Below are 18171 nucleotides of genomic sequence, written 5' to 3' on the forward strand. Positions count from 1 at the left end.
CCCCTGTCTTCCCTGTTGACTGAACAGTAAATAAGTGCTGGGAACATAATGAGGAGATTGGTGCAGATAAGATGGTTTGTTGAAGAGAAAACACATCAAAACAAATATGCTTCCTGGCAGATCATCTTGTGGCCTGGGAGGAGGTTGGAGATAAGGTACTCTTCTCATTCTCCAGCATGAAATCCTAATCTAAAATCAGCAGAGTACAGTGGTTTAAAGTGATTTGCTACTGGAAACTTTCTTCTGCAAAGTGTGCTCTCAAATACAGGAACATCTCAGAAGAATGTACAGAGGGGCCAGGCTTGGGCACCATTTTGGTCTGCACTTTTACTGATTCCAAGGCAGAAAAAAAAAGGAGACTTACAGTGAGTCTGGGAGGGCTCCAGAGAACAGGCTCGGGTAAAGTGCAAATGACTTTATTAAAGGAAACTAAAAGTCTGTAGTGCCGAATGGTGGCTATCATGCAGCTGGTAAGAACAGAAAAGCCAGAACTAGGTCATGTGAAGTTATTATTTTGCTTTTTCCATTGCTGATAGAGCTGGAACCCAGTGTCCAACTTCCCTTATAGACCAGAGGGAGTCAGACAGGAGAAGGGCTGGAGTTTTCCATGGAGAGTTCAGGTGTGAGTTGCAGCTTGTCTGGGGCACAGGTCCCACCTGGAAGAAACACAGCATGAAGACCACAAGCACTTTACACAGCAGGGACCTGGAGCAGAGCTGGGCTGCCACATAAGCCTAAGAGAATGAGGGTCTTGCAGGAATCACCATGGTGCTGGTCCCAGGATTTGTGGTGTCCCAGTTCCAGCAAGTGCTGGTAAGACTGATCCCCTTTCCTAAGCCCACCCCAAGGTTTCAGGCCCACATTCTTTGGGGTCTTTGCAAGCTTAGGGAAAAGCAGCACTGTGTGTGTGCTAGGCCTTTGTTTGGGTTTTCCCCACACAGGCCTGGGCTTCACGGTTTCCTCCAGTCAGTGCCCATCTATAGCGTGGGCCTTTCTCCCTTTGCTTGGGCAAAATCAACCCAAGGAGTGGGAGGCACTGGCTGGGAACAGAAAGAGAGCAACAGGGGCTGATGGAAAACCACAGGAACAAGACAAGCAATGTAAAGGTAAACCCCCTCAGTCCATTTCCCTGACTAATGCCCTGGGTGACACAATGCAGGTGAGTCAGCAGGGAGGGAGGGAAGAAGCACCCCTCTGCTCAAGCTCACCACAGGGTCCCTGGGTCCCCTTGTCCCTCTAGGTCTGCTGCCAAGCCCTGCTGGGCACACCTGGCACTCAGGGACAGCCTGCTTGTAGGTATTTACCCCTTCCCCAGCACAGTATCACCTCACTTTGTGCTCAGTCACTCCACACCTAAGGGACCCCACCAACTCATGACACAAAAGTGCTATTCATCAGCAGCTGGGAGAAAGGGAAGTTGAGGCTTACTTTCACAAGAAGTTTAATTTTTTTTTTACGCCATTCCCTGCCTCAGGGAATGCCTCTGCAGCTGGCAGTCAGTAGGATAAACCAGGACTATCACAAAGGAATCACACCTTCCTAAATCCAATGGATGCTTTCCCAGGCTAGTGATACTCACCAGTCATGTTGGGCTGCTGCCACAGTAGTGTGAAGGGATTCAGGTGGGCATACAGACAAAAAATGGATTCACACCAACTTTACGGTCAAGCCTAATGTCATCTGTCCGCAATTTGAGCCATGTGAGCCACCCACTACTTCTCCACTTCTTTTTTCTGCCCCCAAGCTGCTCCCCACATCACTTACTGGTACAGCAGAGTCCTTTGGAGATGGGTTCATCTTTCCTCAAAACCCTCTCAGCCACAACAGGGCACTCAGCACAGAGCTATACAGTTTGCTCTCCCCCTGCTCATGAGGTGGAAGTAGTCAGTACCTCATCTCCATTACTCCTCATTCTTCCCCCAGTGTGCAAGCAGAGCAAGAGTGGGACATCAGCTTCACAGCTCCCTGCACCTGAATTTGGACCTTCCTTCCTCATATTGCATAAAAGTAGATGGGGTTTTGTTTTGTTAAACTAGAAGAGAAAAATCATCCCAACCCACCCAGTTAGCATAGCTGCTGGAATCTCTCCCAAGCATTGAGCTAATCAGACCCTCCCTAACTTTTTCCCTGTTCTCTTTGCCCAGCCCAACATCTCTCTGCACATCCTGCACAGAGGCAGGACTTGGTGCTGCCAACCCCAAAGTCCCCAGCAAACTGCTGATGGCACACACTCTACCAACACAGCCACACCAGCCTTCTCAATTCCTCCTGTGGAGAGACCCCTCCACTGCTCACACTTCCCAGGGAGCCCCAGCACCTTGTCTCCAGCTCAGTCCTACACTGAGTGGCTCAATGATGTTTCCTGAGAACTCCCACCTCCACTGCACTGGGTTCACCAGGACCTGGCACTCCCTGGGTCTCTGGTGCTAAGACCTGCTCTGGCTGGTTCTCTCAAGACCAGTCTGTGCCCAGCTCAGAGGTACACACAAACTGGGGCACTGCTGGGAAAGGGTTAAAATCCCAGCCCTTGCATATTGGTGGGGAATTTTGGAAGCCACAAGGAATTCAAGCTGCTTTGTAGCAGGGTGTACAAGGAAACCCAAAGAACCACAGGCAGTTTGCTGTGTGGTTTAGGAAACTCTCAGCTAATTGCCACCTCCCGTCTGAGGTGGTGCTGTACTGTGTAGTAATTTAGATGTAAAACATGATCAAGACATTCACCTGAACTCAGTCAAGCCAGAAAATAGAATTTACATGCAACTTATAAACCTGCTTTACAGAGGAGTTTGTAAAACCAGAGACCCTCTGGTCCAAGAGGCAAGGAAGCAATTAATGACTTCTTATGGGAAAGCAACTCCTACACATACAAGACATCAGATTTAGTTAGACTGAACATGTACATGAGGAAAGCAAGTTTGTGAGGTATTTATGTTATTCAGTGAGAAATTATTGTGCAATAAATACTATATATCTTGTTGGCTGGGAGCAAAGATGTAGGAGGATGTTATTAGAGCCATTAGATACATTAGAGATGTCATAAAAACTCGAGCCTACGTTCTGCTTGAGAAAGATGATGGTTTGAGAAATATGCTACTTAGAGAAAGGCAGCAGTGTAAGTACAGACAAAAGGCACGGCAGATTTTGTGAAGATGAAAAGTCTATCCCTACAGAGGCACTTTCTATCCCCAGAAGCATCTCAAGCTGATAGATGTCTGAAAAAGTTTTCTATGGATGTTAGTTATCTTTCTGATTCGAGATTCTAACTAGCCTAGGTTATTCCTTAACTGATTATGACAAAACTCTTTGAAGAACTTTAATGTGGATTTTTTTCACCCTATACAAACCTTTGTGTAATCTCTCCTTTACTCCTTTTCTTGTATTAATCCGGGAGAGTTTATGTTTCATATGTCAAATAAATTTGGCATATGTTAGCATGGCATATTGTTAGCATGGCAACTCACAAAATAGTGAGTATTTGCAAAAATCAGGAAATATTTGTTTGGTAGCACATAGACAAGCTCCTCAGAAAATTCAGAAAAGCCAGAAGGATAATAGGAAGAAAAAGATAATGGAATTTTTAAAAATAAAGTAAGTGTCAAAATTTACTTCAAGGATTAATATTATTAAAAACAACTTTCATGCTCAAAGACTTTTATACACACAGCAAAGTTTGTCCAGTTTATTTGTAGCAAAATTTTCACTTCTGCAAGACCCTGAATAACCTAAAATGACATCTCACCTGTTGAAATTCATTTAGATAACTGCTCTACTTTAAAAAAGCAAAAATAGTTTTTCTAAGAACAGAAAATTCCACATTGTTATAAACTGAAAATTTCAACAAATGAACACCACAAGGACACTGACTCATTTAAGGACACAGAAGCAACACAAACAGCCTGCTTCAAATCCAGACAAGTATAAAATAATTGCACTTTCTTTCTTATTTGGGTCTTTGAAAAGATGTGATGACAAAAAACCTCTGAACTGAACATGTAAATGTGTCCTCTATCCTCATCTGTCAGCACTCATCACACCCTCTCTGTAAACAACCTCAGCAAGACAAATAACTGAAATAAAAGAGTTTATCACATAGCACAATTGCCAGACTCAGCAAAGTTTTAGCAAAATGACATATCAGAGGCTTCTGTATTCTGGGTGGGGCAAAGCATTTAAAATGCTACCCACAAATCAGACTGTCACCTTCATAGATGTTAATGGATTTTTTAAACATTCTCATTAATTCAGCATATCCCTGTTAATCTCATGATTGGGACATTTTCCTCAAGATGAAACACAAACAAAATTTCAATGAGAAAGAAACACAGCAGGATTTGGTTGTGCTTCAGCTAGAAACTGAGGTCTCAAGACAAGTATTTAGATGACTTCTTCTGAATAATAGGCTTAGAGGACTCCTTTGATTTCATAGAGCTTATTAATATCACCTGTGCTTGTCCCTTCAGCCTGTGAGTTTTATCCTTGACTTACCTATAAGCATTCGCCAACAAGGAAATGGTGAAGGCTCCTATCTACTGCTAATTTGGGCAAAAGGGTAAGCTCACTTAGAGCTGTAATCCCTGCAAGGCCTTTCTGCAAAGGGGTTGCAGATAACATGAAACACGCTTCACTGTCTGCTTGCTTTAACATCCTAAAAAAATACCTTTATCCCAGAAAACCCTGGGCAAAAACATGCAGGAAACCCTCTGGAGTGGAAAGCCCATCTCCACAGACCACAGTTAAAAAACAGCATGTTAGGAAAAATAAGGCAGTACCTGTCAGTGGCCTGAGTGGTGCCCACACAGAGGTGGAAGCTGGAAGTTAAAGTGGGTCGATGAGTTGTTGCATTCCAGAGACAATGGCTGCCCCACTTCTAAACTGTGCCCTGAATTACCAAAGCCTTTTGGCACATCAGTCCAGGGTTTCACAGACAAGAAGGTTTTAAAACTGCAAATGAACTGCAATTAATGGAGCTGGAATAGAACCAAAATAGCAAGACAAAAGAAAACCCCTGCCCTTGCACTGAAATTACAGGGAACCTGGATCCACCCAGGAGAGTGCAAGTGTCTCATCTCATCTGGATCATTCTCATTAAATCACTGTCCTCAAAACAGTTTCCAACTCCATCATCTCTTCCACTCTTTCTCCTACCTTCCAGTGAGACCTCTCAGAAGCATGGCCCCTCTAGAAAAGCTACACATACTGCAAGACTTTATCCAGATCCCAAATATTTTCTGTGATTTTGTGATTCAGTCATCTCTCTAGCAAATACAGGTATTGTAGTGAGTAACCAAGGCTTTTGCTTTCTTCAAGCCACCACAAGTATTTTTAGAGGAATCAGATCCTTGTCAAACAACAGCAGTAGCATCACAGCCAAGCTTCCTGGAATTACCTTTTGTCTTGCTACTACCAGCTAAAATTCAACATAGTGCAGATTAGCAGAGGGGTGGATGACATTCAGGATGTTTGTCAGCATTGTGAAGAGTTAGGATCAAATCTGAGGCCACTGCATTTACCTCCCAGAATCAACATGCCAGGCTTGTGATGCAGAATCATAGAAAAATGGAGCTGGGGATGTCTGCCTAGCAATTCATAGATACCTGGGGCTGGATTAGTGGATTAGTATTGCTCAATGTATTTTTACTAATCCAGAAAAGGAAGTGAGCAGTTAGGTGACAACTCGTTCATTGCTCACACCCTTCTCAACTGTGTTTATGAATATATTAAATAGCAGTGACCATAAATTAACACCAGTTAGTTACACAAGCGTAGAGAACTGGGATGCAAAGTGACCTGGAGAGAGCCAACAAGGGGTCAGCCCTAACTTTGTGATTACAGACAGATATTTATCTAGCCTGTTCTTTGAGATTCCCATGCTGGGAATTACAAGCCTGCCCAGATCACACATTCCAGCACCTAGAGATCCCACTATCCCTAAGATTTCCTCCATTGTCATTGCTACAATGCACTCTCCTAACTTTCTTCCTCCCCAACCAACAGAACAGGTTCTTCCTTCTAGTTTATGAATTTATAAGTTGGCATTGGGCTCCTTTCACTCTTCTTTGTGAAATAGGAGTGGCATTGTCTCTCACTTCAGTGTTTGGCCCTAAGTTTTTTTGCAAGGACAGACCTTTTTAAAGATATTGTATCTGTAAACAGCTCTAAAACGTAGAGAAACTTGTTTTTCTTATTCCCCTCTTCCAGACCATGTACAAATAGACCAGAAGACAATAAGCCACAGTCTGAAAAACTCCTGCTCTAGATCATAGTCTCATCCACAGATCATGTTCCCTAACCCTCCAGTCACTTCTGTTGCATTTCTTGGAACCCTCTCCAACAAGTACATAACCTTCCTGAAGGGCAGTGCCCAGAGCTGGTCATATTACTGCCATGTAGACATGATCTGCACTAAAAAATCATTGGAGCTATTTCATGTGTCCTATAAACAATGCCGCTGTTTATACTTCCCAAGGATGATTAAATTTTCCTTTCTCTTTTTGCAGCACCATGACTCTGTTGACTTATGGTCAGCTGATAACTGCTCCAGCCACCTGTAAAGCCCTTTCTGTACAGCTTACAGCTGCTGCCTCCCCACATCTGCCTCTCCCTTGTTTGTACAAAGGACTATACCTGCATCCACACCAAAATCTGCACCTTCCTTCTTGAAATATAACCCTTCTCTCCCGTCAGAGCTAACAAATACAGTGAGCAAAGAGCTTACAGGGCTGGGCACATCACAGTGAGCAAGGAGGGACAACATGTGGTCTGTAATGCTGGAAAATAATACTCCGTATTACCAACTGAAAAAGAAAATACTTTAATTATTCAAAATAGTCTTAGTTCAGCCTCTCTGCTGAGAGACCTCTGACCACCACAGTTGTCAACTCACTGGCAACATCTCTTCCACCAGTGATCATCTATGATGATCATTTTTTAATTAAATCTCTGCTTCCAACTGGGAACTTCTCCCCGCACCTCCTGGTTCTTTGTTGATGTTCTGCAAGACACAGCACAAACAACACATCTCTCATAACAGTCTGGACAAATGAGAGATTGCAATGCTAGCACCACACAGCTCTGGTTACCACGGGTCAACAAGGAAGTTCAGGCAGGGATTCCCAGAACCAAAAGTGTGGATTCCCCAGTTGTGCTGGATTCTACCCAGCACAAGCTGTCTCCCCACCAAAGCCTCCTCCTTTGCACACAATACCCGCTTGTACATCGCATTTCACCTGTGGAGGGAAGTGAACCTGTGAGCTCCCAGCAGGCTGGAGCTTTAACATCTACCTGGGGCTTTACGCCTCAGCTGCCTGGCAGGTGAGATGGATAAAAGAGGTCATGGCATCTCTCAACAACAGCAACCAGGAAACCCATCAGAGTGTTCCTGGCCTCTCATATGCACCTTTGCCAAAGCTGAAATTCAAAACAAAATAGCAGCAAGAAACGGGGGGATGGATGAAAGGGAAGTCAGGAATTTTCTATAATATGTATCCTTTTCCTTTTTTCAGAAGGAAAAGTCTGGAGGGTTTTGACTTCATAACTTTACTCTGAAATGTCCCGTGGGCCAGAGGTGTGTGAGGTGTCTCATGTAGGGTAGCAGACCCTGCTCCCCAGGGAGGCCAGGACACCCCACCTGTACAAGTGGTGAGGACAAGACAAGCAGATCCATGAAGGATCTGATAACGCCCATCTCAAATGACAAATTTCCTCTTTAATTTCTCTTCATGCTAAAGAAAATTTTAGCAGGCATCAAGCACCTCAGATAGCTCAGATCATGGATGAAGACAAAGGAAGGATCCATCAGGCTTTATGCCTGTCTTCTTCCCTTCATCTCAGGGTGTCCTAATCACTACAACTTCCCTTACTAATTAGACTTCAACTGGCAGGGTGGGAGAGTTGGGGCTGTTCAGTGTGGAGAAGATTCTGGGGATACCTTATAACCCCAGTACCTAGAGGGGCTTCAATAGAGCTGGAGAGGGATTTTTTACAAGGATATGGAGAAATAAGATAAGGAAGAATGGGTATAAACTCAGTATAAACTGATGTCAGGTTTAAATTAGATATTAAATTCTTGTCTGTGAGAGTGGTTGGGAAGTGGCACAGGTTCCCCAGATAAGCTGACGATTCTCCATCCCTAGAAGTGTCCAAGGGCAGACTAGGTGGGATGCCATGAAATGGTTCACTGGTGGCAGTGGCATTGGTATTAATCACTTGAATTTAAATATCAAGTGGACCTCTGAGCAACCTGGTCTAGTGGAAGGTATCCCTTTAAGCTCTCTCCCAGCCCAAACCATTCTATGATTCTATGACTGAGGAGTGAGTGCTTTGGCACCCAAGAGCCCTTCCCTGCTGTAGGTTATGCAGGACACTGTTCACACACCCGGCAGTGCAGTCAGCCTCCCAGCCAGGTATCAGGTTCTCTTGCCATTGCGAAATACATGTAGTTTAAAGGTACACAAAAGAATGTAAAATCCTACGGTTTTCCTTAAGCACAGCCTCTGTAGCATGAAAGAGCATGGCAAGGGTCCCAGGGCTCAGTGGGGTGTGCGGGGCAGCTATGCAACCCAAATCATGCCAGGCCACAGCCATGCTTGCACCACATCCCCAGCAGTTTCAGCAAGAGCAACCCAACTAACAGGAGGGGAGGAAGGCTGGAGAGGGTTGGTGAGAGTGCCTGTGAGGCTCTGGGATGCTGCACTACCCCTGTTTGACCATCCCCTGGGAGAACTCGTGCAGCAGCCACACACTGAGCCAGTAGGAACACTGCGCCAGAGCGAGAGGGCCCCACAGTGATATTTCTTTCTTTTGGCATCTGCAGTGGCTGTTTCCAGCCCATTAGCTTTTCTGTCACTGCCTAGGTGTGGATGATTCCAATCCTGGGGCACAGATGAGGCCCCATTGATGGATTAACCACCTCAATAGGCAACATGAATGGCAGGCATGATTTGTGCGCTCAGCTGCCAGGAGGAATTGGATTTTAATCTCATGCTGATATGGGTCATATCCTCAGCTCACAGCCTGAATCACATCCTCACCTCACATTCCTGACCCACCTTCTAGCACAATCCAGCCTCACTGGCAAGGAAATGGTGATGGCTATTCAAGCACATCAGATACAGCAAATGGGGAGCTGTGCCTCAAGTCCCATTACAACTCGTGGAATATGGGTGCAGCTAAGCTCCCTTTAAACCTGGCCCACAGAAGGAAAATCTTAAGCTCTGCCTTCTTCCTTTTTAAGGAATTTGGAGAGATCTTTCTGGAGATGGGCATGGATGAAGAGCCATCAAACCACAGCTGCATGCATTTGCTTTCCTGCCCCCCTGAAAACGCAGGGCAGGCCTGGGAGAGGCCAGAAACAGCAAACCCATCCACACAACAGGAATGAGATCAGGTCCTTGATTTGGTGAGTGCCCTGCAAATAAATTACATAAGAAATCTCTGATTACATAAAGTGCATTGCACAATGCATTATATAAAGCTCAGGTCATGGCTTAATCAACCATCACTCAGCTCTCTTACATCAAGAAAAATTAATCTGAGGAGCAGCAAGGAAAGGGGAGGAAGAGGAGGATGCTCTCCCTCTCTTAAGGAGGAGTATGGCCTGCACGTGGCACACGTGCCCACTGAGCACGCCTCCACTCCCCAGCCAGCCTAAAAGGAGCAGCTACCAGCCAAACTCTAGCTTTTGGCTCAAAGGCCACCTGCAGAATACCTGAACAGGGGGGGAGATTTATGCATCACTCAGAAAACAGACCCATAATCACAACCACCTCACCATTAACCCTGTCTGGCTCTAATGGGATCGCCCAGAGGCACACGGTGCCCATCAACCACTGTAATGCACCTTGGAGGGGAGAAATGAGAAACTCCTCATGAATGCGTTGCTCAAAAAGGCCTGGTTTTCTTTTCTGACACTTTTTGATTTCAAATCAGCAGGAAATAGCCAAAGGGAATGTTTCAATGCTGAAAGCGATAGAGAAAGTTTCACATCAGCAGATGGAAACCAAAACAAACTGGGAATTCTGTGCTGAATCTAGTGGCAGTGGTGCCCCTAAGATACATAACAGAAGCCAAAGGTCCCACATCTCTGCCCTAACATACATGTTTTTCCAAAAAAATAATTTGTGTTTCATAATTTTTAAAGCCCAAGAACGACATTAAATCAGTTCACTACATTTCCAATCAATCCACCACAGGGCTGGGTGGTGGGACCTGCCCCTTCTCTTGGAAAACTTTGCTCTTAGAGAGCCCTGAGGCAACCTGTGGCTTTAATACAACTCTTTCAATCAGTTTCAACAGGTCTTGTACAGGTTTTTGAGCGTGCAAGTATTTCAGGGTAAGAAACATCTGCAAAAGTTCCCACCACATCTTGCAGAATCAGATTGAATCAGCAGGGACATCAGTGAAAATCGTTTTAGCTACAGCAGGTTTCTGTGATAATAGCATCCATTAAATAGCAAAAGCAATAAATCTATAGGGAACATATGCTGAAAACAAACAGCAAGGTTTCAGGCATGCTTTGAAGTAGCATGGAGTGGCCCAGAGGCGAAGAATTGCTGAGAACTGCTTAGTCCATTGTGCCAGACAGGCAGAGAATTTTTGTGCACCAGGGGAGAGGCAGAAAGTTGCAAGAAGAGGAGAAAGGCCCTCTTTGATGGTTGATTTTGCAGCTGGGATGTTTCATGGAAGGTGAAATTCTGAAAGGAGAGATGGGGATGCAGGAAACAGCAAGGGCAGTGCAAAGAAATCCTCATGGAATATTTCTGAGCTTTGGAGACAGACGTTTTCCAATAGTTCTTCCCATGAGGATGGCCATAAAGGAACCTAAGAGGAGATAGGATTTTGTTTTCTGTCACCTTTCCTTTTGGTCACAGGAGCACCAGCTGTCGCCAGGGGAATACAAGAGATGGGCCAATTGTATAACACACAGATGGAGAGGTGTTATACCTCCCTGGCACTTCCAAACACAGCTGTCAGCACATTTGGGGGGGAAAAAAAGCAAAAAACCAAACGAGAACCTTGCCCTGTGTGATAAAATCCTAAGGGAAATCATGAGAGGTGAGAGGGGAGCCTGAGCACATTCCCTGTGACCAGCCATTCCCAGGGAGGGAGTTCCCACCATCTCCTGCAGAAAGAAATGAGTCAAGGAGAAGTTACAACAGACACGACAGGGCATGCAGGTGTGCACATGGAGACAGCTTTCCTCCTTGGGTGATTGGAATGGGGAGCATAACTCAGGAGACTTCTCTTGCAGCCAACATCTCCATGGGTGAGGTCAAACAGGTCCTCAGGAGCCAAGGATTCTGCAGACAGTTCAATGTGCTGAAACCTGGATGTGGCATTAGGAGAAATTCAAACACTTGGAGCCTGCCCATGCCCAAAAGCCATTGCAGTAGCAATGGGTTTGGGTTGGAGGAAGAGGATAGGGAGTTGCTCCTAGCTACTCCTTCCACCCATCCTTCTTTTCTTCCAAAAATGGTGCTATCTAGGGGTTATTCAGTACACAAAGGCTCTCTGTGCCAACGCTAGATTTCTGAGTCACTAGATGAAAAGCAAACCTATGCCACCAGGGAGATAATGCAAGAATGAGAGGGCTCTTGCACAAGGCACTGGGTTCCCAACAATCACTGCCCCACACCTGGCCAAAAGCTGTGGGCTTTAGTGCTCCACATAAAATACCCTGGGTAGACACAAGATGCCAACCGGGACGCTCAAGCTGGCTACATGTCCTGTTTGTCCAGTTGGGAAACTGGTTCTGCAGGGTGACCAGGGAACCCTGGCCCTGGCAATGCCTGCACCAGATCCTCCCTTTGTGTGAAATGGCCTTGAACAGGTGCCTCCACTCAGGCTTTCTCCAAAGAGTCTCTGCCACACACACCTCTATCCCACATAAACTGTGTGTTCAGGGAATCCCAAATAATCCCCAGCACAAACAGACTTTGCACTGTGACCTGGGGAGATAATCACTTACAGAATTCTCGTTAAGATCAGGCTTTGCTGCTTGTATTAACACAAAGGCTCCATCAAAGCCACATGAAAGAAAACAGAATTTGACCAAAAGGTCTCCTAGTTGATCCTGGCAAACTTCAGTTCCAGTCAGGCAATACAGAATAAAATTTTTGATGCACAGGCTGACAGCTCACAAGGCTTTTTGTCACTGTGGGTTGTAGCACAGGATTGCTCAGATGCAAAAGGGAGGTGAGACCCCCTGGCTGCAGAGGAGCCCTCCATGGGCCATGCAGCACCACAGAATTCCTGGGTCAGGGAATGGATGGGGATAAATACACTTTGCACCAAAGAACAGGGCTCAGAGGAGAAATCTGCTTAATCTTAGGGACAAACCATGTGCCAAAGCCAAGTCACAGATAACACAAATGGCACTTTCCTGGCCAAGAAACAGCTGTGTTGATACAAGATAGGCACTGCACAGTTAGGGGTCCTGGCAGTGCACTGGCCTGTCAGGCAAACCCTTAAAGTTTTGTCAGGCCTCAGATACAATACTCAGATACTCAGGGGAGTCAGCCCTGACCTCCTTCAGCCTATGGTTTTCTCCAGAGGACACGGGGTTTCCATGCTCAAATCCCTTCTCTCCCCCAAGAAATGAGACACAAAACTGAAGTGATCAACCCCCAAGTAAACAGCGCCTGTGAGTGTCAGACACGGCTGAGATATCCATATCTCTCCTTTGGAAAGCTCTCTCACTTTGCACAAAACAATCTGAAAGAGAACATACAAATGTTCCATTGTGGGCATAGCAGAGGGCTTTCAGCAGGGGAGCTGGCAAGAGCCCTTGACCTCTGCCCCCTCTCACCTAAGCATATATGAAAGGTTTGAGTTCTGGCCTCTCTGTGTGGGAAGGGAGCCTGACCTGTATCTCCTGAACCACAGGATGGGATAGAGAGGTAAAAAAGTAGAAAATGGTAAGACAGCCAGGGAAGGAAAGGAAGCCAGCTGTAAGAGAGCACGGACCAGGACTACATACCTTCCCCTTGATGGAATAAAAAGGGATAGAAATGGTAGATATTTGGCTTAAAGAGTGTACTCTCAGCCTGCAGTATTTTGGGAATGTGGAGGATTCCCCTGTTGTGCAGTGCACAGAGTCCAGGACAGCTAATACCATGTGAGTAAAATCCACTGGGGTTAGAGGTGCTGTCCCACAGCAGTCCCCTTCCCCAGGCATCCCAGGGAGCACCATCCCCAGATGCACCCCAGAAGCCCCACAGTGAAGTCCACCCCTCCCCAGACTCCATCATGATGAAGAACGTGGTTCTTCCTCCCCTTGTTTGTGGTGTCCCATGCCTGGCTAAGGAATGGCATTGGAAAGTGATATATGTATACAGAGGGAGACAGGTAACAGTGACATTCTGGGTGATAGCTACCACTGGACTTAATCACACAGGCATGATTGTACACTTTTGGCCACAGTAAAATATTTACCAGCACTTTTCTGTCATGTTTGTTAGTTGCCATGAAACTTAAGGCATTTTCAGGGTCTGATCAATATGCACAAGATCAGACACAGCATGAAACTGTGATGGAAACAACCCATACCATGTGAAAAGAGGGATCCCAACTGATTTGCACCAAGGAAGAGCTGGCCTGCCTGGCTCAACTCAGCCAACAGATCTCTGATTTTAGTGACATCCTGCTGCTCAAAAGCTCTGTCTTAGAAAGGATCCATTGCTTGGGGAACACCCTTTGCTAACAAGGTTGTATGTCAGGTTTTGGCCAGAGGAGAAACAGCAATGTTGACCCAGAGCTCAGGTGAGAAGTTCCACGGAGCCAGCCTGGGATGCTGTGTGCATGATTTGAGACAGAGAAGGCTTTTCTGCACCACCTTTCCTTGTTGCCTTCCTTCTAAAGCAAGGGAGAAACACCAGCACAGTGCTGAGGGCCAGAGGAGGCAGGTTGTCAGGCAGCTCAGTAAGTGGGCCTCTTCTTCGTAATACTTTTCAGCCTTTTACCTTTTCAAATCTATTGTTTATCTGCTGGGAGAGCTTTGGGGCACCACTTGCTGCCCAGCTGTCTCCTTGTCTTCCTTTGTATGACCTCTTTGTTCAAGGGCAATGAAACAATCCAAGGCAAGGGAAGCTGACATCTTGGAGGCATGAACAGAGTACAGACCATGAAGGTAACATGGGAACACTCACCTTCCTGTCCTTGGGTCACCCAAGCACACCTTGCACCTTCAGCTGTTGCTGTGTACTCTCCTCTCTCTGCTTGTGGGGGTTGGCTCCATCTCACATCAAGATCAGTGATAAAAGCAGGGAATAAATAAATACAGTAAATTGAGAAAGATCAGCTCACCAGGCCAAGTGCAAATGCTACAGAGTCATCCAGAAAGCATCCTGTAGCATGCAAACAGGAACTGATAGAGATCCTCTTCCAAGGGCTGAGCTTGTTCATAACTGATGGATTCCCTTGGCCAAAACCACCTCCTGAATATCTGGGTGTGAGCACTGCTATCTGCTGCTGCATCGTGCACAGCCCAGATGTCTCCTGGGCCGAGGGCAATTCTCAAATTGGAGAGAATGGAAGCCTCAACAGGGGCAGATGTGTTGTCCTCATTAGCCCTTCCTGTCAGGGAGCATTTCAGGATGAAAGTGAGGGAAGAAACATGCCTTTTTATCTTGTCACATTCTTGCATATGGAAGGGAATAACTGAATCCCTGTGGCAAGTTCTGCCTAGCAGAGCAGAACCTCACACTGCAGCCTACATAAACATCATCCAGCAAAGATCTCTTGGGAGTCACAGCACAAAAGGGCTCTGTGCCTGGCAACAACTACAACAGTGGAAAAAACCCGTCACTATGGAGCCTGGGTCTCAAGACACTGTAATCAATTAGTCTCACCAACTCATTTCCTGACCCTGGGGAAGCTACCTGAGTCCTCTCGTAGGAAGTGCTATGATGGGGAGGGTGCTCAGCAAATCAGGTGGTACCCCACCTCACCTGCACTGCACAGGGCATTGCTGAAAAAAAGGACATCTTAGGAACTCCTAAGGAGGGGTAATGAGGCAAGACAGCAGCAGGATGAAGCAAGAACTTGGGCAGCAAAAAACATGAGCAGGAAAATCTGCTCTTGGGTCAGATTCCATAGTCCAGGCCAGATCATCCTTCTCTATTCCATTCCTGTCATTACTGCTGGTCATCTTTCAGAGCAAGCTCTGGCATCCAGAGATCTGCAAGGCGGATGGACAGTAACCATCAAAGCTGGCCACTGGCATCACTCAAGCTGAAGAGCTCCACACCCTGTCTGTCCAGTTTGCATGGCCAGCTTGTGGTAGCAGAGGGGCTACAGCAGCAGCTTCTATGAGGAGCTTCTGGAAGCTTCCTCCATGTCTGGCAGAGCCAATGCCAGGCAGTTCCAGGATGGACCCTGCACTGGCCAAGGCTGGGCCAGCCAGAAATGACAGTAATGCCCTTGTGATAACCTATTTAAGAAGGGAGAAAAAGTTATTGTGCAGACACAATTGCATCCAGAGAAGACCAAGGTGAGAACATGTTTGAGGAGCATCCCTGCAGACAGGCTGGGCAGGGCAGGGCAGAAGGAGGGGCAGGAGCTGCTCCAGGCTCTGCAGCTCAGATTCCCCTGCAGCCCCTGCAGCAGCCCATGGTGAGGCAGCTGTGCCCCTGCAGCACAGGGAGGGCACGGGGGAGCAGAGATCCAACTCAGCCCCTGCAGGAGCCCAGGCTGGAGCAGGGGGATGCCCAAAGGAGGCTGGGACCCCATGGGAAACTTGTATTGGAACAGGTGGATGCCCAAAAGAAGACTTTGGACTTTTGGGAAACCTGTGGTGGAGCAGGCTCCTGACAGGACCTGAAGACCTGTGGAGAGAGCCCAGACTGGAGCAGGTTTGCTGGTAGAACTTCCCCTGTGGGGGACCCATGCTGGAGCAGCCTGCTCCTGATGGATTGCAGCCATGGAAGACTGAGCCACAGCCACAGGATGGACTCACATTGGAGATGTTCATGGAAAACTGTCTCCTGTGAGAAGGTGGTCACACTGGAGCAGGGCAAGGACTCCTCCCAGGACCAATATGTGATGAATTGGCCATAATCTCTATCCCAATCTCCCTGCAGCACTGTGGGAAGAGGTAGAGCTGGGAAGGAGGGAGGAGTGGGGGGAAAGGGGTTTTAATATTTATTTTACTTCTCATTATCCTACCCATAACAAATACTATTTATTAATAATAAATTCAATTAACATTTTCAGTTTGAGTCACATTTTGCCTGTGACAGTATTTAATGAATGATCTCTCTGGATCCTTAGCTCACAAGCTTTTGTTATATTTTCTCTTGTCCAGCTGAGTAGTGGCAGAGCAGCTTTGATGGGTGCCTGGCATCCAGCCAGGGTGAGCCCACCACCCCCTGCAGTTCCCAGCCCAAGCCTGGCCATCCTCAGGGGTAGGATTTGGTGAGCTCCTTGGTGAGGCAGTAGCGTGTGCTCACCACCTCAGAACGGCACCCAAAGAGCTTTTGCTGGCCAGGGTCTGCCTGTGGGTATTCAGGGTTCTGAGGGATGGCCCAACAAACCCTGACTCCTTGCCTTTGCTCCTTTAGGATTCTGTGCTTTTCCCTGCTGTTGTCATCCCGACCATCCCATCTCCCCACAGAGTTACCTTTCCCAGCATGGCCATTTCTCACAGCACATGGGCAGGGCATGGCGGGACCAGAGCTGGGATTTTGGACACAGGATGCTGAGGCCTGGGAGCAGGGGATTACCCAGAGATGGGGTAAGGGTGGAGAAAAAGGGTAGGAGGTACGGCTTCCCCATGCCTTTTACTTGAGCTGTTCCAGTTCAGATGGCAAAAAAAAAAAAACAACAAAAGAGCCATAGAATGCAGAACAGTGACCACAGCTCCACTGTGAGTCATCTCTGCTTTGAGACAGGACAGGAGGGCTGAAGTTTCCCACAGCTTGAACATACAGGACAGTCTGGCATTGGTACTCCATGTCAGGGAAGCATCTCCCACAGGGTCAGAGACACACAGCCCTTAGGGACAGCCCAAGCCAAAGCTCAGCCTGAGAGGAGCTAACATCATGATACATGATTCTCAGCTGCTTGTTTTATGTGACATTCAGCAGGATCCCTTCCAAGACTTATGGAAGCTGTGTCTGCCTGTGGTAGATCACCTGGGAAACAAGATGATCTTTTAGGTCCCCTCCAACCAAACCATTCTGTGAAATCCCAGCTTAATGTGGTCAGGTAAAATCTCTGCAGAGCCAGGATCCACCCTGTGCATAGAGAGCACAGCTAGTATCTGATATCCACTGGAGAGGACTCCTTGCATGTGTTACTGCTGAAATCCCCAGATGAATACAGGAACTTCTCACACTGGTGCCACAATCCCACTGGAAAGACTAAAGGCAAATTCTACCCTTGGATCAGCCCATGTTCTTTATGCTGCTGTAGAGAGAGCAGCATGAGAAGTTTCCACCTGCCCTGGCCTTTCCAACATTTCCCTGTGTGTCCCTGGAGATGTAACATGGCACAGAAGCAGTACCAAGGATGATAGTGCTTGTGGGACCCACTAGATTCAGGATCCCAGCTCGAGCCTCTCTGCTCCCATCCCAGAACCAGATAGTGGTCATCCAGCCCTGCTAGGAGGTGTGCAGGGAGGTTGGTGCTGCCCTCCAGCCCTCCCAGCTGGTTTGCCAGATGCATGAACTGAAGGCATAAGCTGAAGAAGTATGGCTTGTGCAGGAAGTTTCCCTCTGAGTGCTTTGCAGCCCTTTTTTGGGGTAACACGGATTAAGGCTATCTTAGTGGGCAGTACAAGGGTAACCTCAAGCCCAAGGGTTTCACTGGATATGAGTACACTGTAAAGGACAGCATGGAGGCAGTTTGGGAAAAGCAGGGGGCAGTGCAAGCCGTGTTCCTCTCAATGCCACATCCATGCCCATCTATCTCCTAGGTCAGCTATTTTGTTGACAGTGCACAGGGCTAGATCCTGTCTTCTCAAGAACTTGGTGTGGGTGTTCCCCAAACAGACCTCAGATTCTCTGTCACCAGTGGGCACAACATTCCTGCTGTGCCCACTGAGCTCTGCCTCAGCAGTGCTCAAAACCTCAGCAGTTCAGGGACAAGAACAAGAAATTTCTTCTCCCAGGATCCCCAGAGAGCTGCTTCGGTGGTTCACTCACCTTTGTTGTCTACAGCAACTCCCAATGGAGG

The 18171-nt window shown here is 47.0% G+C and overlaps 1 long non-coding RNA gene across 1 annotated transcript; it reads right to left on the minus strand.

Annotated features, from left to right (window-relative positions):
- Window positions 1–401: 401 nt before the first annotated feature.
- LOC117245618 lies at window positions 402–14693 on the minus strand. The gene is made up of 2 exons (XR_004500487.1): window positions 14145–14693; window positions 402–656 (listed from the first exon to the last, which is right to left on the minus strand). It is a non-coding gene; the product is annotated as an uncharacterized LOC117245618 (long non-coding RNA).
- Window positions 14694–18171: the final 3478 nt, after the last annotated feature.

Source organism: Parus major, chromosome Z (assembly GCF_001522545.3).
Source record: "Parus major isolate Abel chromosome Z, Parus_major1.1, whole genome shotgun sequence".
Taxonomy (NCBI): domain Eukaryota; kingdom Metazoa; phylum Chordata; class Aves; order Passeriformes; family Paridae; genus Parus; species Parus major.